This window comes from Hyperolius riggenbachi, chromosome 12, assembly GCF_040937935.1.
Source record: "Hyperolius riggenbachi isolate aHypRig1 chromosome 12, aHypRig1.pri, whole genome shotgun sequence".
NCBI lineage: Eukaryota > Metazoa > Chordata > Amphibia > Anura > Hyperoliidae > Hyperolius > Hyperolius riggenbachi.
This window is the reverse complement of record NC_090657.1, coordinates 239,936,601-239,963,018: the sequence shown is the minus strand read 5'-3', so window position 1 is coordinate 239,963,018 and position 26,418 is coordinate 239,936,601. Positions and strand designations below refer to the sequence as shown.

General features: G+C 46.0%; 1 protein-coding gene across 19 annotated transcripts in view; it reads right to left on the bottom strand.

The window, feature by feature from the left end:
• The window catches only part of SDK2 (sidekick cell adhesion molecule 2), a 1,552,195-nt gene that overhangs the window by 555,456 nt on the left and 970,321 nt on the right, over window positions 1-26,418 (bottom strand). The window contains exon 1 of one of the 19 annotated variants that reach the window (XM_068263138.1): window positions 6,123-6,261. The exons of the other annotated variants lie outside the window; for them this stretch is intronic. The gene's annotated coding sequence lies outside the window, so the exon portion shown is untranslated. Of the gene's footprint in view, window positions 1-6,122; window positions 6,262-26,418 lie in introns of those variants that run through there. 19 annotated transcript variants of the gene reach the window in all.

Genomic DNA, 26,418 nt, shown 5'->3' with positions numbered 1-26,418 from the left:
CCTTTCCATGCTTCTCACAGTCCCTGGGTTCCACCGCCGTGTGCCATTGTGTCCCCGAGTGCCTTCTAAGGTGGAAGTTTGGAGCTCGTGCAGAGTACGGAGCTCCTGCAGAGTACGGAGCTCCTGCAGAGTATGGAGCTCCTGCAGAGCAGTGTTCTCCCCGGGCTCTTTTAGGCGGGTGCTCCACCCGGCTAGTTTTGGTGACCACCCGGCTGTCATCGGCTCACCTCCTTCTATGCTGTAAGCAGAGTTGCTCACAGAAGCACCAGCCCTGCATTCTCATCTCACCCGGCTACTTTTTCTTGCCACCCAGCTACTATTTCATGCCACCCAGCTGTAAATAATTTCTGGGGAGAACACTGCAGAGTATGGAGCTCATGCAGAGTATGGAGCGGTCAGTCTTTGGAAGCACTCTGGGACGCAAGCCTTAAGAGGATTGCTAAAGGCATATTCAACCAGTTAGCCCAGCGATCTGCAAACCTGGCTCTCTAGGCTGTTAGGGAGCTACACGTCCCACAATGCATTTGCCTTTATGAATCATGACTGTGGCTGTCAGACTCAAGCAATGCATTGTGGGACTTGTAGTTCCTTAACAGCTGGAGGGCCAAGTTTGCAGATCACGGAGTTAGCCCAATATAGGGTGTCAGTGCCGGAACGAAGGAAGAGTGAGAGGTACAGGGAGGGTCTATGAGATCCAGAGACCTCCCTCTACATACCTAGGTGAGCATCAAACTTTTTTTAATTATTATTATTTTGCTTCAGTTCTACTTTCAAGATTTTTTTCTCTTTTCTTTTTCTTCTGCGTCTTAACAAAAGGAAAAGTGGACTGGAAAGCGGGCACTGCTCCCTATCTAAACATTTTGGGCCTGAATCATGTCCCTGCTATCCGGGCCCGAGCTCGCAGTCTGCGGCGCCCCTCAGAGGCGTAACAACGATGGCCCAGATTTTAACCAAGTTTACAAACCGAATAGAGGAAAGCAAAGGCCTCGCTCTGTCTCCACCAACACTCATGATTAATACATAAGCCGTGACATGTGAAGGAATTTCAGAGCAGGAGAAGGAATTTCAAACGCAGCGATGGGGAGAAGTGCGCACGGAAAATGTATTTCAGAAAAACTCGCAGCGCAAGGAACAAAAGGTCAGGATGTAGTGAAAGGAGATGAGAGGAAACCTGAGCCGGCGTATTACAGAGCAGTCACAACGCAGCACCGATCGACCCGATGTACAGACACGACGTGCCGCCAACGCTGGAGGATGACATTACCATAAACACGTAAACACAGCACTCCAGCCTAACGGCGGGGCCGGCTATACATTACAGGCCTGCGGTCGTAACCCCCACCCACCACCGCTATCCGGTGCCGTTGAGGCGTCTTTGCCGAGGGGAACGTTTTCACCAAGATTGCTTTTTAGAAACATGTTTGGAATTTCTATTTCAAGTCATTTAAGCATCTTTGTACTGTAAGGTATGTAAATTGCTATAAATGCATTCCGCAGAACCCGCTCACACCTTGTAGAAGCAAATGAATGGACCTGCCTGCGCTAACTGCGCTCTTATACTTGGCCTGATTTACTACGAGCGTCTCAAATCGAAGGGAAAGAGATTTCATTCAAACCATTTACTTGTGTGTTATGCAAATTCAGGCAGCTTGGAGCTGGACCAATCAGTGGCTGAGGCAGTGGCTGATGATTTGGATTGGTCTGATACCAAGCTGCAAAGATTTGATTTGAATAACATTAGACCATTGGTTGGAGGTTCTCTAGAGAGGAGGCTGCCCGGCGGTGGTGCTTGAGGCCACCATTCAGGGATCATTTGCGCATTGGTTGTGATATCTTCCCTTCGAGGCCCTAGATTCTCTGAAGCAATTAACTTCGTTATTGAGACCATACTGAAAAGCCTGGCTATTAAAATCGCAATAAACTGAGAAAGCGCAATCGTTGGCTGCTATTCACCCCGCTATGGGAACACCCAATATTGCCGCATTTTATACCATTCTGGACCTGATCATTTGGGCCAGGTATGACATAAAGATGCTTTGAGATATTGCCCCTGAGGGTAACACTACTCGCCTTCAACAAGTTTAAAGAACAACTATAGCAAAAAATGTGTAACGTTTAAAAAAACTATGAAATGTATTCAAGAGTAAAATGCATTATAAAGGCTTTTTGGTCCTTTTTATCCCCTTACACACTCCTAGGAATTCTGGTTCACCATGAGCTGGCTGTGCAATCTGTTCCTTTCTTCCTATGTCACCCTCCCTTACAGTAGGTAGTGAAAATGACAGGTTTTGGACTAGTCCTGAAAAGAGGCGCTCACACCTGCAACTGCTACAGACTTAGACACTGTTATTGAGCGGAGGAAGCGGGCCAGTACCTGTGAAACGCGTTGTCTTTTTGTGCATCATTACAATTATTTCTACCCATGTGGTTTGTCCATTTTTAGGGGTAAGATCTAGTTACTCCTATACTTTATGATCTAAGATAGGTTATTTTCTGGGTGCCTCCTACAAGTTTTCTCAGTTGTAGTCCAACAATTCGGGGTAGTATATGGTACACCACATGTCCAAATACCTGAGGAGAGCGACCGACCAGCAACTGCCAAGCGGATTTGGGATACCAAATGGGAGCGGTTACTTTCCCGTAAGCCCTGTCGGTGGTAGCAGGAGTGCAGCCCACCCTTGTGAGTATCACTTACTATCCTACTCATACCAATTTTACCTGCCGATCCTGCACCATCCGGCTCCTGGTCTCTCGCATTGCAGAGCCTTGCCGGTTGGAAACTCAACCACCAGGAATCATCCCATATAACCTGACTCTATGGACGCATTAGTGAGTGTTAAAGTGAACCTCCGGACTAAAAATCTACTCAGCAGAACTGAAAAGGCTTGGCATTTCTTTAACAGTTTCACAGCATCAGAACTTTGTTTTTCTTACCAAAGCATCATTTTTAGCTGCATTATTAGCTAAGCTCCAGCTATCAAAGAAAACTGCCCGGGTTTTTTTCCCTGTTGTCCCTGATGCTGTGCAAAGCATGATGGGATTTCCTATGTTATTCACATTGCCTAGCAACTGGGAAGGGTGATCAGCACACAGGACAGATGGAACTGTGTCATGCTCCCTGTCACCTCCTTTCAACCAAAAAGATGGCTGCCCTCATGAAATCACAAACATTTGCCTGTTCTTTTAAAACAGGGTGGGTAAGAGATTATATTACCTATCTATTTTAATTAACATAACTAATGTAACTTTATGAGAGTATGTTTGGCTGAAGTTCCTCTTTAAAGAGAACCAGAGATGAAGCACCCTCTTGTATTTTACCTTATAAATCAGTGGGAACATGACAGTAAACACCTAATCTGCCCTTTGTTTCATTGTTCTCTGTGTAATCTGACTGTTATCACGTCTGATAAGAATCCCCGACTGAGAAGTCAGGCTGCTCCGTCTAGCTTTGCTACAGAAAGATTATAGCTAAGTCTGTATTCTGTGGTGTTATTTCAAGCCCAAGCCTGCCCCCTTGTGGCTTTGCTATAATGACTCAGCAATAATCATTCCCAGCAAAGCCAGATTTAATTGCTCAGTCCGGGATTCTTATCACAGCTGATAACAGACACTTTTAGCAGTGAGGAGGAAACAGAGAGCATGGTAAGTGTTTTCTCTAATGTTCTTACTGATATACATGGTAAAATACACAAGGGTGCTTCCTCTCTGGTTCCCTTTAAGGCATGAAAAGAAAAACCCTGTCAGCCATCTATTCAGACCTGTTGACTAACTTTGGTTCTAATACTGACAAAACCGAGGCCCAATGGGAGTCAGACCTGGGTGGGTGAAATGGAGAATGAAGACTGGGAGGACATACTAAGTAGGGGGAGGTTTTTCCTGCTTGGCAGCACATCATTTTGTAGACTTGGCACAGGCACGTTTTTGTGATGGCATTTTATAGAACTGCAATTGTAAAAAAAAAGTGTGCATTTAAAAATGACACCGGAAAACATCTTGTATTTGCAATATATAATTCTCTAAGATTGAGGCGGTTTGCTGTCAGCAGTGGCTGTGTTTGCACCGCTAATAGCGTGCTGCCAACCTTCACCGCCCCCCCTCCTCTAGATCCACAGCGATTTGCTGGCTCACCTGTCTCCAGCAGTGACATGGTTAAAGGACAAATCAAGTGAGAGGTATATGGAGGCTGCCATATTTATTTCCTGTTAAACAATACCAGTTGCCTGGCAGCCCTGCTGATCTATTTGGCTGCAGTAGTGTCTGAATAACACCAGAAACAAGCAGGAAGCTAATCTTATCAGATCTGACAATGGCAGACACCCCTGATCTGCTGCATGCTTGTTCAGGGTCTATGGCTGATAGTATTAGAGGCAGAGGATCAGCAGGGCAGCCAGGCAACTGGTATTGCTTAAAAGGAAATAAATATGGCAGCCTCCATATACCTCTCTCTTCAGAAGGGAAATTAACCAGGAAGGATCAGTGTGGTTTGATTTATACTTCATATTTTGCTTATGGATTCTTTGTAGTATCCATGACTAGGGGAGTGGCAGAGGTATGTCTGGAGGTGTGGCAGGGGCATGGTTTTAGTGTCCCTTTTTCCTATCTCAAAAAAGTTGGGAGGTATGTCTTTTCTGACACGCGCACACTGCACACATTCCCTATCCAAAGACACACACACACACACACACACACACACACACACACACACACACACACACACACACACACATACACACATACACTGTACACACACACACTGTATATACACACACACACACACACACACACACACACACACTGTACACACACACTGTACACACACACACACTGTACACACACACATACACACACATACACACACACACACACACACACTGTACACACACATACACACACATATACACACACACACACACACACACACACTGTACACACACATACACACACACACACACACACACACACACACACTGTACACACACATACACACACACACTGTACACACACACACATACACACACACACACACTGTACACACACACACACACACACACACACACACTGTACACACACACACACACACACGTCCCCTTTCCACAGACACATGCAAGGTATGGCTTCCCTGTCCGTGGACAGGACCAATTTGGAGATACACATACACACACACACATACACACACACACACACTGTATATACACACACACACACACACACACACACACACACACACACACACACACACACACACACACACACACACACATACACACACATACACACACACACACACACTGTACACACACATACACACACATATACACACACACACGCACACACACTGTACACACACATACACACACACACAGAGCACACACACACACACACTGTACACACACACACACTGTACACACACACACTGTACACACACACACATACACACACACACACACACACTGTACACACACACACACACACACACACACACACACACGTCCCCTTTCCACAGACACATGCAAGGTATGGCTTCCCTGTCCGTGGACAGGACCAATTTGGAGATTAGCGCCTCTGTGGGAATAAAAATCTTACTCAGGGCTGAATTGTTCTCCAATATCCCATAATTTACACCTCATCAGGGGGACTCCCAGCTGGACATCTCCCTCGGTTTCTATCTTTACGCTCTCCTCTAGCTCCAGACCGGAGGGCGGCTCTCCACTTCGGATAATTCCTCGCCCATTCTTGCCCAGCGGGCTGTAATCCCTCTCAGCCTGTAACGCAGACACTTGCTCCGAGTGCCAGGCGCTCCGGGGGGCGGAGAGGGAGCTGTGTACAGCAATTATGCCGCATTTTACATCTCATCCTGCGGGACTTGCTTGCCGTTGGATTAACAGAAGACAGCGCCGCGTTGTAGGTAGTTTACCCCGACGGGACACGCTGAGGAGAGCCAGTGCTGTGCTAACATGTATAAACATGATGAAACATGCTACATCCCATACACAAAAGGAGGACCGTTCATGTCACGGCGAGGAAATTCACCAACAGATGCATGTGGTAAAAAGGTTTCTGTACCATGTTAGCCAAACAATATATGTAGGTAGAAAAAAAACAAAGTCTTATAAAAGTAATACCTTTTAATGGATAACTGGTAAAGTTAAATGATGCAAGCTTTCTGGGATCTAGTCCCCTTCTTCAGGCATATTTCTAGATGTTAGCTGTAGTAAACACTGATGCAGGGAAATAGCAAACATGAAGATGGCAGTTGTGCTGGTTGCTGTTTAGCAGTTAGATGTCAGGTGATCAGCAGGCTGGAGCCAGTGAGCTCATGCAAGCAAACATGAAATCCAGCAGGTTTCTGAAGATCATGAAGCCAAGTCAATCATGTTACATAAGGAGTCATAAATCCCTTTCCACAATTTTAAAAACTTTGTTAATGTCTTAAACATCTTCATAAATTTGTACTCAGAAATCTTTCTTGCTTGTTCATTTTTGAAGTTACCCTTAAGAACAAGTACTTTGAGATATTGCATGCTGTGTCCTGGTTCACAGAAGTGTTGGCCCACTGGTGTGTCCATTTTACCCACATTAATTTAAAAGTGGTGATGGTTCATTCTTGTGCGCAGTTTTTGACCTATTTCTCCTATATATTTATATATTCATGACTCCTTATGTAACATGATTGACTTGGCTTCACGATCTTCAGAAACCTGCTAGATTTCATGTTTGCTTGCACTAACTCACTGGCTCCAGCCTGCTGATCACCTGACACCTAACTGCTAAACAGCAACCAGCACAACTGCCATCTTGGTGTTTGCTATTTCCCTGCAGCAGTGTTTTACTACAGCTAACATCTAGAAATATGCCTGAAGAAGGGGACTAGATCCCAGAAAGCTTGCATTATTTAACTTTATCAGTTACCCATTAAAAGGTATTACTTTTACAAGACTTTGTTTTTTTTCTAGATACCAATAGATGCATAAACTTCAAAAACTGCTTCATGGGGAATACTGTGAAAAACCAAAATGAGTAGCAACCCTGAGCTAAGAACATTAGGGGTCGATAACCATGACTAACTCTACAGACTTTATGAGTGCCGCTCACTCAACTTATGTACTCACACTGTAATACCATTTAAAAAAGGAACAGTAACCAAGCATTGAACTTTATACCAATCAGTAGCGGATATCCCCTTTCCAATTAGATATCTTTATCTTTTCTCAAAAAAATTGTTTGTATAGCTGATATTGTTGTGAAACCCCTCCCATAGTGTGATGTCATGACCAAGGTCCTGACAGTTTCCTGTCTGTGAGCCTTGTTGCAGTGTGGAAAATAACAGTTGTTTTTAACTGCCAAGCAGGCAGTATCTCCCTCTGTGCATATGCATATCGTTTTTTTTTTTTTACAACCTTTTAGCCTATCGCATTGTTAGGGGGTGTGGTTAGTTTGTGCTGTCTGGATTTTTTCATGTCCGCCAGTATTAAAGATGGTGACGTGCAGACTGATTGTGGATCAAACATGAATAAATTACATGGCGAATATCATGTCTTGATCAGCCAATGAATCAGCAGGCACTGTGATCGATAGGTTTAAATGTCTTTCTCTTCCTGCAAATTTGCAAAGTCAGCGGACGGATTCTACATTCATAGACGGTAGTTTTGCTTCACTGTATAGCCCTTCAGTTAGTCAACTGATACATGAATATTGACCTTATGTGTCAATGAATCCCTGGCTTCCTGTTATTCAGACCTCAGGTGGTCTTGACAAACTGCTGCTAAGACTGCGATATTATGCACTGCTGGTTGACGGACACATTTAGCCTCACCCAAAGAGACATCCCAGGGCTGCTGGTAAAAAAAAACTAAAAAAAGATCAGCGTTTTTCAAATACAGTGGGAAATCCTTTCTATACATATTGTTCATGAAATACAGGAGCTGTAAACTAGTGACCGTAACAAGATTGAATCGGACCAGCGAGTGAGCACAACCATGATATGGCATAGTGTGTAGGCCCAGACCTCACATAGGTAAGGCTCGGCCCACACTGGTCCAGTGGCAGATCAGATCTGTTTCAAACGGATCAGTTTTTCTAAAAAGTGGGGACAACAGAATTTCAGCAGTAACGAGTTTAGCAGGCGCTAAACTCGTTACTGCTGAAATTCTGCTGCCTCCACTTTTTTGCCTGATGAAGCGGGCTTGGCCTGTGAAACGCGTTGCATTTTTGGGGTACTGTATAATAAATGTATTTATTATTTTTGAGACAGTATTTCATGTCTGCTTTCTGGAGGCAAGCCCACCACTTCCTCCAAAGAATTTTAAAAATTGTATCTGATTTTATCCTGCTGGCGCCTCCTAGTTCCATGAACTATTGAACTTTCCATTTAGTTTTTCAAAACGGCCCGCCAATCCATTTTTTCTCTTTTATTTAAGTGTGTAAAGACGGATGCTATTTTAGACATTGGTATCTGTAGCTCCGGTTTTGATCTGGGCCAAAAAGCGAAGCCACTGAGACATTTTTTAAACAATTGTGAAGCAACCTGTAATTTTAAAATCTATGACGGACAATAGCACAAAACAAGGGGAAACATCCATAACAAACTGGATGAACATAATGGTGCTGGATAGTGTACTGGTTAAGGGCACCATCTTGGCTGTTCCGGTTCAGTAAGTCGGTACTTGTTAAGTATGGCGTCATTGGGCAAGACTCCCTAACACCGCAGTGTGGCCAGTTGAGCACGTCCTTAGTTGCTGCAGCTCTCAAGTGCATTGAGTCCGGCAGGAAAAAAAGCTCTATAGAAATGTTAGAAATATCATCAAAATGTACCTTAAGGGTCCTTTTACACTTAATCAGTTGGTGTGCGTTAGTACGCGTTGGTGTGCATTAGTACGCGTTTTTTCCATAGCAGTGCATTGTGAAAAAGATTTCAGTTAAAACGCGTTAAGTGTGAAAGGTGCCATAGGAAAACATGGGACTTAATTTGAAAATCAGTTTTCTTTCCGTTTTAACTGAGATATACTGATTAAGTGTAAAAGGGCCCTAAGGGGGAAAAAAAAAAAAACAGTGTCCGTAGGATAGAGGCGATCCGGGAATGGGAGCCACTTTTCGCTGCACGCAGGTGCACTACTGGCTTTCTACTCAAGCTCTGGCAGATATAGCCAGGTCCACTCCAGCACAGACCCGATCGGGCTCAGCCAATTCCATCGGAGCCTGAGAGGAAAGCCGCTAGTGCACCTGTGCGTAGCAGCGAATGATGAGGTTATTGTTGAAATTTGTTTGTTCCCGAACTGGCCTAGGAGGACAGGCAAAGCCTCTGGATCCTAATTAGACTTTACCTCCCCAGGTAAGTATCTTTTTTATTTAAACAGGCTTTTTAAAAAAACAAAAACAAACAAAAAAAGAAAAAACTTGTGCACATTATACATCACAAGCGCTGGCAAATTTAGGGGTGATTTCGAAAGCCATTTCAGCTCAGAAAAGCGCAAAAGAGCAATTGATTTTTCACTTCCCAACGTCAACCAGGAAGTAAACTTTTTAACCCGGAAATGAATACAATGTATTTATTCATCAAAGCGCTGGGGAAATCGCTATGCTAAGAGCTTTTTCAAGCGCTTTGCGATTTCCCTATATCTGCTACTGAGCCAAAGTGCTCAGAAAATGGTACAGGCAGCGCGATTGAGAATTTTCACAGATCGCAACGCTAAAATGTTAACATTGTCATAGGAAATTATTACACAAGCGCTTCCAGAGCGATTTGCAAAATCGCCAGCTCTTAAAAGAAAATAAATCAGCAAATGTTGATAGTGTAAACAAGCCGTTAAAAACGGTTTCACACAGCGAATGATCTGCCAAAGCACTTGTGCGATGTCTTCCTATGGAAGCTTTCACACTGCAGTGTTCACAAAAGCGCGGCATGCAGCATTCCGGGAGCGATCGCGGTGCGATTCGGCAATCACCCCCGATGTAAAACAGCCCTTAGATAAGTTTTAAATCTTTAAACACACCTTGTGATTTAATCCTGCATTTTGCTACCTCTGGAAGGGGCAGGAGGGGGCAGGATCAAACGCTCACAAAGTTTCCAGAGACGCCAACTCCCCACTCCGTATCCTGGCGTTTCCGAGATCACACCGATTATGACATCACTTCTGGTGAATTATAGATGGAACAAGCTGAAATAATGATACCCGCTCCTCTGTACTGCCGTCAACTATTTTTAAATACAAGCTCTAAGCGTAAGCTCCTGGGACCAGGCTTCCCTCTCGCGCTGACAAGTCTCATTATCTCAGCCCGGCCCATAAAACGATCAGAGCAGCCATTAAGAAAATCTACTTGGGTTGTAAGAGGAACCCTTTGTGCGGCCGGCCTGCCAGGGTGCGTGATTCATCCTCCGCCGCCGCCATGTATATTTGATGAGCACGGCTGGCCCTGCAGCGCCGCTCAGCCGAACAAACTCCAAATTGTCAACTTAAACATTTTAAATGTTTGATGTGCGCACCGTGCGCCGGGGGAAACCAATCACCCACGGCTTATACATTTCCCAGCCCACCAGGAATTATTAATCAGAGGCGAGATATTTCACCGGAGACGGGGAGCCCAACAGTTCTCTGGAAATTCCAGTTATTGTACGTGTTTTCAATAGAATCGCAGAAGGTTGGGTAACCCTTTCCTGTCCAGGGATGAGGAGGACGCTGGTTTAAATGCCTATGGATTTATGCCTGAGGAAAAACTAGTGTACGAAAACCCATAGGCAAGAAACAGAAAATTCATATTGCGCTTTTCTCCTGGAGGACTCAAAGCGCCAAAGCTTCAGCCACTAGGGGGAGCTCTATACGCAGTAGCAGAGTTAAAGTGCAACTGTCTGCCACAAAATCAATTCTTTATTTGTATCTGGTAAACAAGTAATAAGGATGCTAAACGGGCAATCCAAAACCCACTATTACTTTTCTTGTTGATAAATGATCATTCCCCAGTTTACCTGACTCTTATTTGGTACACACAAAATTTGGTACACAAAAAGGAAGTTTCAGGGCATGCTGGGTTGTCCTTCTTTGCTGCTCTACTTCCCCTCAGACTTAACTAATGCAGCCTGATTGGCTGAAGCCTCTTTCCCTCCTGTTTTCCCCTCCCACACCTCTGTTCCTCTCTGATTGGCCAATATTTCTCATGCTGAGACAATGCACTTTCTATAGGGAGGGGCGGGAAAATCAGGCAGAGGAGACTAAGGGCGGATATTACATCACGACTGGCTTCAAAATAGCCACAGTAAGTATGGAAACGGTCTAGAATAGGATTCTCTACTTTTCCTTTATAAAATCACTAAAATCAAAACGTGGACAGTGAAATACATGTGTTATGTAAGGAGAGAAAGTATTTATCTACTTATATGTGTTGGTTTTTTTCTGAGATAGTATGGCTGACAGCTCCTCTTTAAAGGGACACTTAAGTCAAACAAAAAAAATAAAATGAGTTTTACTCACCTGGGGCTTCCAATAGCCCCCTGCAGCTGTCCGGTGCTCTCGCCGTCTCCCTCCGATCCTCCTGGCCCCGCCGGCAGCCACTTCCTGTTTCGGTGACAGGAGCTGACAGGCTGGGGACGCGAGTGATTCTTCGCGTTCCTGGCCACAATAGCGCCATCTATGCTGCTATAGCATATATCATATAGCAGCATAGAGGGTGTTAATGTGTCTGGGAACGCGAAGAATCACTCGCGTCCCCAGCCTGTCAGCTCCTGTCACCGAAACAGGAAGTGGCTGCCGGCGGGGCCAGGAGGATCGGAGGGAGATGGCGAGGGCACCGGACAGCTGCAGGGGGCTATTGGAAGCCCCAGATTGAGTAAAACTCTTTTTTTTTGTTTGACTTAAGTGTCCATTTAAGGCCCATTCACAATGGAGCGATTTGTGGGCGTTTATCGCCGATCACTAGCCCTTTCAAAAATAACTAGTGTAATTAAAAGTACTGTATATGGCAGTTATTTTACTGCCACAATTGCCAGTGATTCGCAGTAAAAACAAAATTGGTGTATGAAGCGCTTTTTCACAATTCTAAATCGATCACGGTTGTAACATTAAAAAACGAGAATCCTGATCGCTGAAAAAAAAAAAAAAAATCACAAAACTATCCAATAAAAAAAAAATGCGTTAACTGCGAAAAAAATCCCTGCCGCAAAATGGTAGAGCTTTTGCTAGCGTTTAGCAATCCCCAGTGTGAACGGGGCCTTCAGGAGTCTTGCCTGAGGTCTCCTCACTAAATAGGTGCTTGTTTACTGAACATACTTACCTAAGAAGGGGAAAGTCTCTAAATCCTACACCGGCCTCTGGTCCCCCACTCAAAAGACAGAAGGAAAGACCAAGAGAACAAAATAGTGTAGCAAGTCAAGCAGTATGATGGATGACAACACCACAACCTCGGTACACAACAAGTAAGGCTTGTCAAACTGGCAAACACTGCATGGGCTGGTGGGGAACACTGAATGGGCTGGTGGGGAACACTGAATGGGCTGGTGGGGAACACTGAATGGGCTGGTGGGGAACACTGAATGGGCTGGTGGCTGGTGGGGAACACTGAATGGGCTGGTGGGGAACACTGAATGGGCTGGTGGGGAACACTGCATGGGCTGGTGGGGAACACTGAATGGGCTGGTGGCTGGTGGGGAACACTGAATGGGCTGGTGGGGAACACTGAATGGGCTGGTGGGGAACACTGCATGGGCTGGTGGGGAACACTGCATGGGCTGGTGGGGAACACTGCATGGGCTGGTGGGGAACACTGCATGGGCTGGTGGGGAACACTGCATGGGCTGGTGGGGAACACTGAATGGGCTGGTGGGGAACACTGAATGGGCTGGTGGGGAACACTGAATGGGCTGGTGGGGAACACTGCATGGGCTGGTGGGGAACACTGAATGGGCTGGTGGGGAACACTGAATGGGCTGGTGGGGAACACTGAATGGGCTGGTGGGGAACACTGAATGGGCTGGTGGGGAACACTGAATGGGCTGGTGGGGAACACTGAATGGGCTGGTGGGGAACACTGAATGGGCTGGTGGCTGGTGGGGAACACTGAATGGGCTGGTGGGGAACACTGAATGGGCTGGTGGGGAACACTGAATGGGCTGGTGGGGAACACTGAATGGGCTGGTGGGGAACACTGAATGGGCTGGTGGGGAACACTGAATGGGCTGGTGGCTGGTGGGGAACACCGAATGGGCTGGTGGGGAACACCGAATGGGCTGGTGGGGAACACTGAATGGGCTGGTGGGGAACACTGAATGGGCTGGTGGGGAACACTGAATGGGCTGGTGGGGAACACTGAATGGGCTGGTGGCTGGTGGGGAACACCGAATGGGCTGGTGGGGAACACCGAATGGGCTGGTGGGGAACACCGAATGGGCTGGTGGGGAACACCGAATGGGCTGGTGGGGAACACCGAATGGGCTGGTGGGGAACACCGAATGGGCTGGTGGCTGGTGGGGAACACTGAATGGGCTGGTGGGGAACACTGAATGGGCTGGTGGGGAACACTGAATGGGCTGGTGGGGAACACTGAATGGGCTGGTGGGGAACACCGAATGGGCTGGTGGCTGGTGGGGAACACTGAATGGGCTGGTGGGGAACACTGAATGGGCTGGTGGGGAACACAGAATGGGCTGGTGGGGAACACAGAATGGGCTGGTGGGGAACACTGAATGGGCTGGTGGGGAACACTAACCCATCCCCTCACACAGGTCAGGGAGGAATCAGATTGTGTTGCACTTAAGGCTGTCTGTTAATGTCTCCACTAATGGTAAGCAAGTTAATATAACCAGGTAAGGATAAGCCAAAAAATATAAAATAATTAAAAACAATGTAAAATGGAGGAAAGACTGCACCTGCCTCCAAAGAACCAGAAAAGTTGTATATGTATATATATATATATATATATATATATATATACACACATATACATATATATATACACACACACACACGATATATATAGAATGTCCCACAATATGTTTCAGGGGAGAGGAAGGCAGAGGCAAATGAGCAAAGATGAAGGGAGGGGAGAAGGGGGGCAGAGAGGAAGGGAGGGGTAAGGGAGGGGAGATAGAGGTATGGAGGATAGGAGGGAGATAAAGGTGGGGCGGGAGAAGTGAGATAGAGGTAGGGAGGGGAGGAGGAAGATAGAGGAAGGGAGGTAGGGAGGGGAGAAGGGGCAGAGAGGAGAAGTGAGATTTTATACTAAATACTCCCCCATTTATACTAAATACTCCCCCATTTATGCTAAATACTCCCCCATGTATACTAAATACTCCCCCATTTATGCTAAATACTCCCCCATTTATACTAAATCCTCCCCATTTATGCTAAATACTCCCCCATTTATGCTAAATACTCCCCCATTAATACTAAATACTCCCCCATTTATGCTAAATACTCCCCCATTTATACTAAATCCTCCCCATTTATGCTAAATACTCCCCCATTTATGCTAAATACTCACCCCATTTATACTAAATACTCCCCCATTTATACTAAATACTCCCCCATTTATGCTAAATACTCCCCCATTAATACTAAATACTCCCCCATTTATGCTAAATACTCCCCCATTTATACTAAATTCTCCCCATTTATGCTAAATACTCCCCCATTTATGCTAAATACTCCCCCATTTATACTAAATACTCCCCCATTAATACTAAATACTCCCCCATTAATACTAAATACTCCCCCATTAATACTAAATACTCCCCCATTAATACTAAATACTCCCCCATTTATACTAAATTCTCCCCATTTATGCTAAATACGCCCCCATTTATGCTAAATACTCCCCCATTAATACTAAATACTCCCCCATTAATACTAAATACTCCCCCATTTATGCTAAATACTCCCCCATTTATGCTAAATACTCCCCCATTTATGCTAAATACTCCCCCATTTATACTAAATACTCCCCCATTTATACTAAATACTCCCCCATTTATACTAAATACTCCCCCATTTATGCTAAATACTCTCCCATTTATACTAAATACTCCCCCATTTATGCTAAATACTCCCCCATTTATACTAAATACTCCCCCATTTATACTAAATACTCCCCCATTTATACTAAATACTCCCCCATTTATGCTAAATACTCCCCCATTTATACTAAATACTCCCCCATTTATACTAAATACTCCCCCATTTATACTAAATCCTCCCCCATTTATACTAAATACTCCCCCATTTATGCTAAATACTCCCCCATTTATACTAAATACTCCCCCATTTATACTAAATCCTCTAGTATTCTATTCCTTTCTTCCTTATCCTAATTCCTTTTTCTTACTATTTTTTCTTTATGTAAAATATTGTAATATCTTTTGACCTGTTCATGGGGTTCTCCTTCCCCTTAAATATTTTGATCATATTGTATTTTTTTGGTCATCCTTTCATGACAGTTTGTTAGTTATATTTACCTGTTTTATCTTTTTATGAATATCCTCACATGTGAGAATTAATGTTCAATTTTATTGTTACAAGTTACATAGTTACATACATTACATTTTCAATAAACACTCTTGAAAAACCATTTATACTTAATACTCCCCCATTTATACTGAGGGAGGGGAGGAGGAAGGGAGGGAACATAGAGGTAGGGAAGGGAGGAGGGAGATAATGGTAGGGCGGGGAGAAGGGGCAGAGAGGAGAAGGGAGGGAGGGGAGGAGGGGCAGAGAGGAGAAGGGAGGGAGGGGAGGAGGAAGGGAGGGAACATAGAGGTAGGGAGGGGAGGAGGGAGATAAAGGTAGGGCGGGGAGAAGGGGCAGAGAGGAGAAGGGAGGGAGGGGAGGAGGGGCAGAGAGGAGAAGGGAGGGAGGGGAGGAGGAAGGGAGGGAACATAGAGGTAGGGAAGGGAGGAGGGAGATAATGGTAGGGCGGGGAGAAGGGGCAGAGAGGAGAAGGGAGGGAGGGGAGGAGGGGCAGAGAGGAGAAGGGAGGGAGGGGAGGAGGAAGGGAGGGAACATAGAGGTAGGGAAGGGAGGAGGGAGATAATGGTAGGGCGGGGAGAAGGGGCAGAGAGGAGAAGGGAGGGAGGGGAGGAGGGGCAGAGAGGAGAAGGGAGGGAGGGGAGGAGGAAGGGAGGGAACATAGAGGTAGGGAGGGGAGGAGGGAGATAAAGGTAGGGCGGGGAGAAGGGGCAGAGAGGAGAAGGGAGGGAGGGGAGGAGGGGCAGAGAGGAGAAGGGAGGGAGGGGAGGAGGAAGGGAGGGAACATAGAGGTAGGGAGGGGAGGAGGGAGATAATGGTAGGGCGGGGAGAAGGGGCAGAGAGGAGAAGGGAGGGAGGGGAGGAGGGGCAGAGAGGAGAAGGGAGGGAGGGGAGGAGGAAGGGAGGGAACATAGAGGTAGGGAGGGGAGGAGGGAGATAATGGTAGGGCGGGGAGAAGAGGCAGAGAGGAGAAGGGCGATAGAGGGAGGGAGTGAAGGGAGGAGGGGCAGAGAAGAAGGAGAAGGGAGATAGAGGTAGGGAGGTAGGTAGTGGAGAAGGAGAGCAGAGAGGAGAAGGGGCAGAGAGGAGAAGGGAGGGAGGGGAGGAGGAAGGTAGGGAACATAGAGGTAGGGAGGGGAGGAGGGGCAGAGAGGAGAAGGGAGGGAGGGGAGGAGGAAGGGAGGGAACATAGAGGTAGGGAGGGGAGGAGGGAGATAATGGTAGGGCGGGGAGAAGAGGCAGAGAGGAGAAGGGCGATAGAGGGAGGGAGTGAAGGGAGGAGGGGCAGAGAAGAAGGAGAAGGGAGATAGAGGTAGGGAGGTAGGTAGTGGAGAAGGAGAGCAGAGAGGAGAAGGGGCAGAGAGGAGAAGGGAGGGAGGGGAGGAGGAAGGTAGGGAACATAGAGGTAGGGAGGGGAGGAGGGGCAGAGAGGAGAAGGGAGGGAGGGGAGGAGGAAGGGAGGGAACATAGAGGTAGGGAGGGGAGGAGGGGCAGAGAGGAGAAGGGAGGGAGGGGAGGAGGAAGGGAGGGAACATAGAGGTAGGGAGGGGAGGAGGGAGATAATGGTAGGGCGGGGAGAAGAGGCAGAGAGGAGAAGGGCGATAGAGGGAGGGAGTGAAGGGAGGAGGGGCAGAGAAGAAGGAGAAGGGAGATAGAGGTAGGGAGGTAGGTAGTGGAGAAGGAGAGCAGAGAGGAGAAGGGGCAGAGAGGAGAAGGGAGGGAGGGGAGGAGGAAGGTAGGGAACATAGAGGTAGGGAGGGGAGGAGGGGCAGAGAGGAGAAGGGAGGGAGGGGAGGAGGAAGGGAGGGAACATAGAGGTAGGGAGGGGAGGAGGGGCAGAGAGGAAGGGAGAGGAGAATGAGCAGAAAGGAGTGGAAAATAGAGAGTGAGAAAAAGTAGATGTAAAAAATAAATAAATAAGAAAGAAAGCAGAATATGGGAAGCAGAGAGTATAAATTACATGAAAAAGTACATAAGAAGAATGAGGCATAAATATGAGAGGGTATAAAACTATATAAAACCACAAGTGTAAGATAAGAGAACCCGCCAGAGAGACATGAACGCTGGATCTTCAGTGACTGAGACATGCAGTGAAATACAGCAATACATCAGAGAGCTCTGACTGCCCCATTTCCCGGTCATGTCTGCTGATGGCAGCGTGGAGAAGAAGGCAGAGAAGTGCCAGGTACAGCTACACATGTGTCTGACGTGTGTGATCACGTCGGGTGGCGTAGCCCCAATTCACCCCACCCCCACCCCAGCCGCCATCACAGCTGCACCAGAACTGCACTGCAGGCCAGGAAAGGATTGAATTAATCCTCGCTCAGATCTCGTTTAGATAGCTAGCTCTGCAGGGCAGATGCGCGGGCTTATCTGATGTAGGGCAGGCTGCTCTCATCATTTTATTAAGCCACGGCCGTGTTTGGAACTTATTTGGGGCCTCATCAATAAACATGTCTGTATTCTGCCTGCGGAACGTGCAGTGCGAGTGGTCAGTGACATTAATATAATATCAGTGGGGTGCGGAGAGAATTACCATAATCCAAGTAATGATTTCATGAGTAGCAGGAGGTGGCGGGACACAAAACCCAGCTAAATAACTGCGCAGAAAGAGAGCTGCCTCAGGAGCATCCCATAACCGCTCATTGCAATAAAGAAGCATTTCTAATACATACTTAAAGAGAACCAGAGACAAAACACCCTCATGTATTTTACTATATATATATATATATATATATATATATATATATATATATATATATATATATATATATATATATATATATATATATATATATATATATATATATATATATATATATATATATATATATCAGTGGGAACATGACAGTAAACACCTACTCTGCTCTTTGTTTCATTCTTCACTGCTCAGTCTTCTGGTTATCAGCCCTGAAAAGAATCCCCGACTGAGCATTCAGGGTCCGCTCTACTACGCAGGTGCAGGAGACGTGCAGGACACTTGTGCCTGCGCAGTAGAGCGGGCCGACAGCGATCTCCGTGCACTGGAGCCAAGGAGGTACATATTTACATCGCCGCCGCTCCGGGAGGATTTTCGCCGCCGAGGGACCGAGGAGGATGGGGGAAGCCTCAATAGGATCCGGAGGCTTCCCCCACCCGAGGCGAATACCCCCCAGGGGAACTTTTATTTAGTTATAGGTATTCTTTAAGCAATACCAGCCCGGCAGCCCTGCTGATCCATTTGGCTGCACTAGTGTCTGAAGTATCTATTGATTCAATTTTTGCATGTTTAATGAATCGCCAAGGATTGTCAATACGGAGTGAAAAAAGAAACCTTTTTATTATTATTTTCCGGCGAGGCTGTGGAACTGGAACAAAGAAACAGAATGGTACCACAGCACAATCCACCTAATCGAAATAAACAGCGTAACGCTTCAGCATGCGACCACAGAACGCAATTACGTTAATCCTCTCGGCTCGCAGGTGCTGCTACGCCGAAACAACTGTAGTTTGATGGAGGCCAATTGCCCTGCAATCTCGCTCACAGGCTTTCCAACTGCGCTAGGCCGGAGCAGCCGACCCCGACCTCTGTGGAGGAAAAAAAAGCGCATTCTGCCTCCGCTAACAACAGCCTGATCTGCTATATGTGTGGCTCTAAGGAGCAAGCAGATGTACGAGGCAAACTCACATGTAGTGCAGCTAATCCGGGCGGGTTGTGTGCTGTAAGTCCTAATCTTGTGGCGGTCGGGGGGGAAGCAAGGAAGAAATAATAAAAAAAGACTCTTATGGATCAGGCAGGGAGTCAGTGAGAAAAGAGATGGCGGCGGTTTGGCGAGCGGAGGCGATCCCAGAGGGAGGGGAGCGCAGAATAGCTAAGGCGAGTTCGGCGCTTGTGAGAGGACTTCATACCTGTAAGCTGCTGGCGAGGAACTCAGAAGTGGGTTTATTTTTTAACTAACCACAGAGGTGCGAGGCCGGCGCTCAGAAGTGAGATGAAATATTAAAAACAAACAGGGAAGCAAACCAAAAATTCAAGACTTATCTTTCAGCGCCGAATAAAACCAACAAACGTACGGAAGGTGAATCTCAGAGGAGCTTCGGGCTTTCAGGAAAACTACTCTCCGAGTTTCTGAGCCTCTGATCCGGTTCACATAACAACTTTTACAAAATCAAACTTGTAAATACCTTGAAAAGTTTTTGTTTTTTCCCTTTTCAAATAGGACTGTACCATTCTAGAATCTAGCTGGTAACAATCATTGTGGGCCATGTAGTAAATCAAATCCATGTGAAGAAGGGGAGCGCGCACAACGGCTAGGCTTAGGACTCGTTGACATGGTCAAACGCAGATGGGCGTGTCATCAGAACGCAGCGGGCACGATCGCACGCCATCTGTGCCGCTGCGCTTTGCTGAAAAATGCATCCAGCAGTGTGATTGTTCTGCTGCGCAGTGCATGCAGTCCGTACATCAGACACTGAGGTTATTGCTGATCGCACCCCATACACGTTGCCGACATGCACAGCATCGGTATAGTGTGAAGGAGGCCTTACAATGGGGCATTCCATTGCGTAGCCTGCAAAAGCAAGGTTTGCAACACAATGGAGGGGAAAGGGGCATCATGGGGTATAGGTGTGCATTGCAACCCATACAGGCAGGGCCAAGTGCTTCCATAGGGGCCACCTGGACCCCAAGCGCTCCTGGGCCCCCCAACTATATACTGGTCCCCAGGGATCCTGCGCAGTTTCCAGCAGGGTTATTACATAAGAACGCATGTCGGGGTGCAGAGGAGAGATGCCCCTGTGAGTATGACGATGGGAATGCATGGGGCAACAGAGGAGCAAGGTGGCCAAGGCAGGTGAGTCACTATGCTGCTGAGAACTATGCAGATACCCTGGGGACCGCTATATAGATGAGGGAGACCAGGAGTGACCAGCAGCTAGGGGGATATTAGCCGGAGCTGGGAAAAAAGGGCGCAGGCAGCTAGTGGACAAAAAGGGCGCCGCCATTCACTCCCATAATAAATAACGTTTAATGGGCGCCGAGCAGGAAAAAAGGGCGCCGGAGCTAAATAAAGTTTACAAACGGCGCCCGGAGCTGTTTAATGATTTATAACTGAACTTGTGGTGATTTACGTTTATAAAATGCACCCGTGCCGAATAACGTTTATGAAAATACTAAACATATTTATCTTATTTAAATAATTAAAACATTATTTAAAGTTTTATCCCTTACTGTTTTTAAAACATTATTCACAAAATAAAGCGATCAGTACGTAATGTAAATTGGAATATATTTTTTGGAGTCACAATTTGTAAAACATTATTATCCACATAATAAAAAACATTATTATTCACAAAATAAAGCGATCAGTACGTAACGTAAATTGCAAAATATTTTTTGCATCCATAATTAGTAAAACATTATTATCCACATAATAAAGGGGGGTCTTAGGTTTAGGCACCAACAGGGGGGTCTTAGATTTAGGCACTAACAGGGGGGTCTTAATTTTAGGCACCAACAGGGGGGTCTTAGGTTTAGGCACCAACAGGGGGGTCTTAGGTTTAGGCACCACCAGGGGGGTCTTAGGTTTAGGCACCAACAGGGGGGTCTTAGGTTTAAGCACCAACAGGGGGGTCTAGGGGTAGGTACAGGGAGGGTTACTTAGGCACCAACAGGGGGGGTCTTAGGTTTAGGCACCAACAGGGGGGTCTTAGGTTTAGGCACCAACAGGGGGGTCTTAGGTTTAGGCACCAACAGGGGGGTCTAGGGGTTAGGGGTAGGTACAGGGAGGGTTACTTAGGCACCAACAGGGGGGTGGGTTAGGGATAGGTACAGGGAGGGTTCTGTGTAAGAGTAGGCTTAGGTATAGTTTTAGTAAAATTTTAGTAATAATTACTAATGTTTTACAACACTTATTACGAACATAGTTATATTTATATCATCGTTATAAAGAATATTTTCAGATTTTATTATAAGAACAAACCATAAATGAAGGTTATTCACAATAATATACAATTATAACAATTAAACATATATTATTGCTTTTTTAATAAACGTAATTATAAGTTTAACTTTACAAATAGGGAAGATTAACGTTTTCACAATTTCCGATTTTATAAACATTATTTAATGATTTATAATTTTGTTAAACTTTATTTGTAAACGAAATATAGCACACTATTTTTATAAACCCTATTAATGATTAATTATTATTTAGAGTTTACACCCCGCGCCCTTTTTGTACGTACGCATATTAGCCCCCTACCCTAATGCTGCTTATACCCTGGGGAGCCATTGTCACTGGGGCCAGTCCTGTATGCAGTGCATGAAAAGTAGGCTTCACTGCACCTGCAAACGCCCACGTTGTCCGGCAATGCACAGTAGTGTTGTCCGGATCATGAACGATTTGGATCTATTTTGTGAGTCGAATCATCCGAATCATCAAAATGAGTGATTCGGATCGCAAAAGGGATGGGGCCAGGAGCGACACGCCCCCTCTCAGCGGGCAGCGGGGTCCTGGAAGCAGGGATCGCTCTGTTGGATGGGAGCCAGGCTTGCACAGCCACAGGTAGATGAGAGAGAGGGGACATGGGTGCCACTGCCAGATATGTGTAGAGCACACATACTGGCTATAACGTGCTGCCCATTATAGGCTGTCTGTTCCGTAGTTGTGCTCAGTGATCACATTGGAAGCTTTTGGCTCAGCACAGCTCAGTAACTTTGCAGGGACTGTGATTGCAGCGCAATATGATCAGCTGCACTTTACTTCTTGGAATGCTTTCTTTCACTGTGCGACGTTTGCATTCATAGTACACAGATGAGCATATAGGTGAAATACATGTAAAGCATATGATTGCAGCATGTGGGTATTGTGTGCAAACAAACATTTCTGCTCTCTGCTCGTCCCTCCTCCCTTCTCTGTCCACTCCCGTCCCTCTGTCCATCTTCTCCCTATCTCTGTGTGTCCACCCCCCTCCCCTTCTCCTGTCCTGCTAGTCATTTTACCCCCGAATGCTTCAGTAGTAAAATGATCCGAGATTCGGATCAAAGATCCGGATCTTTTCAATGATCCGATTGGAATCATCCGGATCATTGAAAAGATGCGAACTTCCCATTTCTAATGTACACCAAGCCCCGCATTATGACGATGGACCCCACCGCACCCCGCTGATGCAAAGGCATACAACCCAACATGCTGAAATAAGAAAGAGGGACACTTAAGCCACGCCCCTGCCACACCTCCAGACACGCCCCAGGCACACCCCTAGTCCCCGTATACCATAAAAGTTTCATAAGAAAAATATGTAAAATAATTCAAACAACACTGGTCCTTTCTATCCTGGTTCATTTTCCTTCCTAATAACATTTGAATACAAGAAATATATCAACTTAAAGGATGAAAATACAGTTAAGATCTAATTTTAGAGTCAATTAAACACACAGTAGGAAAATAGATATATTTACTCAGATCTGCACATCAGTCCTGAAAGAGGGACAAATGAGGGAGAAAGAGGGACAGATGGGAGCTATGGCAAAGGTACCATTACAAAATATATATACACACACACACAAAATTGAGTGTTTTGGCCAGTTTGACATTGATTTTGATCATTTCAGTCATCTTGTTTACAATTAAATCAGAGAGGCACTTGTAAGTCAGACAAATCTAACATTTATAATGAAATAACCACAAATGTCTGTTCTGTGCTCACATCATTATCAGTTTTATCCAACCCCCAAGTGACATTCATTCTTAGTACTGAGTACAACATCCTTTTCCAGTTATAGCAGCTTGTAAACGTGAAGCATAGCTTGTCAGAAGTGTCTTGCAGCGATCTACGGGTATCTCAGCCCATTCTTCATGGGCAAAAGCCTCCAGTTCAGTCACATTCTTAGGCTTGCGCGCTGCAACTGCTTTCTTGTCCCACCAGAGGTTCTCAATCAGATTTAAGTCTGGGGACTGCGATGGCCACTCCAAAATGTTCCAGCCTGTAATCTGCAACCATGCTCTAGTGGACTTGGAGGCAGAGTCAGGACAAGGTCCTCCAGCACCCAAGGCTGAGACAGCAAAGTGCGCCCCTCCATCCCTCCCACCCCAGCTGTCACACACTGATTGCTATTAGACTAAGAGGCGCCCCAGGGCCCCCAACATCCCTAACACCTTAATATCTAGTTATCTGGCTTGCAATCACTGCTATGTATGCTTTTCTTATTACTTTGTGCTTCAAACACCATTGGGAATGACAGCTGAATGAATTGTGCGCCCCCTCCTACACTGCGCCCTGAGGCTGGAGCCTCTTCAGCCTCTGCCTCGGCCCGGCCCTGCTTGGAGGTATGCTTGGGATCATTGTCCTGTTGAAAGTTCCAAGGTCTCCCAAGCCTCAGGTTTGTGACGGACTGCATCACATTTTCATCCAATATCTCCTGGTACTGAAGAGAATTCATGGTACCTTGCACACGCTGAAGCTTCCCTGTACCTGCAGAAGCAAAACAGCCCCAAAGCATGATTGACCCCCCGCCATGCTTCACAGTAGGCAAGGTGTCCTTTTCTTCATAGGCCTTGCTTTTCCTCCTCCAATTGTTTGATCCATGGGCCCAAACTGTTCTAATCTTGTTTCATCAGTCCATAGAACACTACCACAAAAGTTTTGGGATAGTGTATGTGTATATATATATATATATATATATATATATATATATATATATATATATATATATACATACATACATATACATACACACACACAAAATATATATATATATATATATATATATATATATATATATATATATATATATATATATATATATATATATATATACACACACATACATACACACATACATGCATACATACACATAATATAATGGTATTGCTTTAGCAATGTGACGCCATAGTCTGCAGCAACGCACTGCAATGCCCTGGGGCCAGCCTAGCCTGAGGGTTAATTCACAGCTGCTTTAAGTACATCTGTCACAACACAGATATTTACAGAAAAGGTGAGGTGTGCTCTTAATGAGGAGAGGATGAGAAATCAGCTGTTCCCTTCCATTAGAGAACTGTGTGAAAAAATAAAGTGATTTTAAAGTTTACACGCACTCTAATTTACACGCAGTGACGGAGATGGATTGATGTGTCATTTCATTTTCCCACTTACAAAATGTATTTTTATTTTTCCCGTATTCTCCCTGCGGATGTGTTGTGTCCTTCATATAGCATCACCCAATCTTGCTTATCAGTGCCGTGATATGCCCGCCCATTGCCATCATCAGTGCTGTGATATGCCCGCCCCTTGCCATCATCAGTGCCGTGATATGCCCGCCCCTTGCCATCATCAGTGCCGTGATATGCCCGCCCCTTGCCATCATCAGTGCCGTGATATGCCCGCCCCTTGCCATCATCAGTGCCGTAATATGCCCGCCCCTTGCCATCATCAGTGCCGTGATATGCCCGCCCATTGCCATCATCGGTGCCGTGATATGCCCGCCCCTTGCCATCATCAGTGCCGTGATATGCCCGCCCCTTGCCATCATCAGTGCCGTGATATGCCCGCCCCTTGCCATCATCAGTGCCGTGATATGCCCGCCCCTTGCCATCATCAGTGCCGTGATATGCCCGCCCCTTGCCATTGTCAGTGCCGTGATAAGCCCGCCCCTTGCCATCGTCAGTGCCGTGATATGCCCGCCCCTTGCCATCATCAGTGCCGTGATATGCCCGCCCCTTGCCATCATCAGTGCCGTGATATGCCCGCCCCTTGCCATTGTCAGTGCCGTGATAAGCCCGCCCCTTGCCATTGTCAGTGCCGTGATAAGCCCGCCCCTTGCCATCATATGCGGCCCGGCTGTGTATTAGCCAATCTCTGGGCTTACAAGAAAAGAATAACATGTGGGGTTCTAGAAAATTGCTCTGTGATGGTGATATATTATAAACTAGCAGTTTATAGCGCTGCTGTAACCTTACCCACTTTTCTGGGCCTAACCCTAACCTCACGCCTCATTCCAAGCTACTGAGGCTTGTAAAACAGACAGGATCGCGATACATCCGCGAGGTCCCTTTCTGACGCCGATGGGTGGTCGAGAAGGGGTTACAGGACAACGAATGCAAACATGTGCTAAATGTAAAAAACAGGAATATTAATTGTGCATTTGTCCTAAAGTAAAATACACATAAATTACCTTTTCTTCCTATGTTCCTGTCACTTACAGTAGGCAGTAGACATCTGTCACATTTTGGACTTATCCATCTCCTCATGGAGGATTGTAATTTTTGTTTATTTATTTTTGTGTCTCTTATAAGCACTGGTTGGATGACAGCGGAAAAATCAAGCTGCCACAATAGTATGCGCAGGAGGAGACTGGCTCCAACACAACTCTAAACCTCCTATCCAAGGTGTGCTTTTCAAAAGACTGAAGCCTGGTACACACTTACAATTATGATTGGCCAATCAGTGCCCAATTTTACAACCTTCATGCAGTATGACGGCCAACAGATGTTACTATGAACAGATTGTGTAAGTGAACCAGAGGTGAGAGGATATGGAGGCTGCCATTTATTTCCTATAAATATAATACCAATTGCCTGGCAGTCCTCCTGATCCTGGGTTTCAAGTGCTTTTGGCCAAAGACCCGGAACAAGCATGAAGTAGATCAGGTACTCTGACTCAGCTGACTCAGGTTTTATTAGATTAGCCATATGCTTGTTCCAGGGTTTTGACTCAAACACTGCGTATGAACAGAACTTCCAGGCAACTGGCATGGTTTACAAGGAAATAAATATGGCAGTCTCTGTATCTCTCTCACCTCCGGTGTCCTTTAAAATTAACCCGAGGTGGGATTTAATTATGTTAGTGGGGCACAGAGGCTGGTTGTGCACACTAAGACCCCATGGTGTGTCTCCAGGACCCCCCTGCGCGCCGCTATACCCCCCGCAGTGCTGGCGACAATGTTTACCTAAGCGCTGTCAGCGCCGCTCCCCTGCCTCCTCCGTATCGGCGC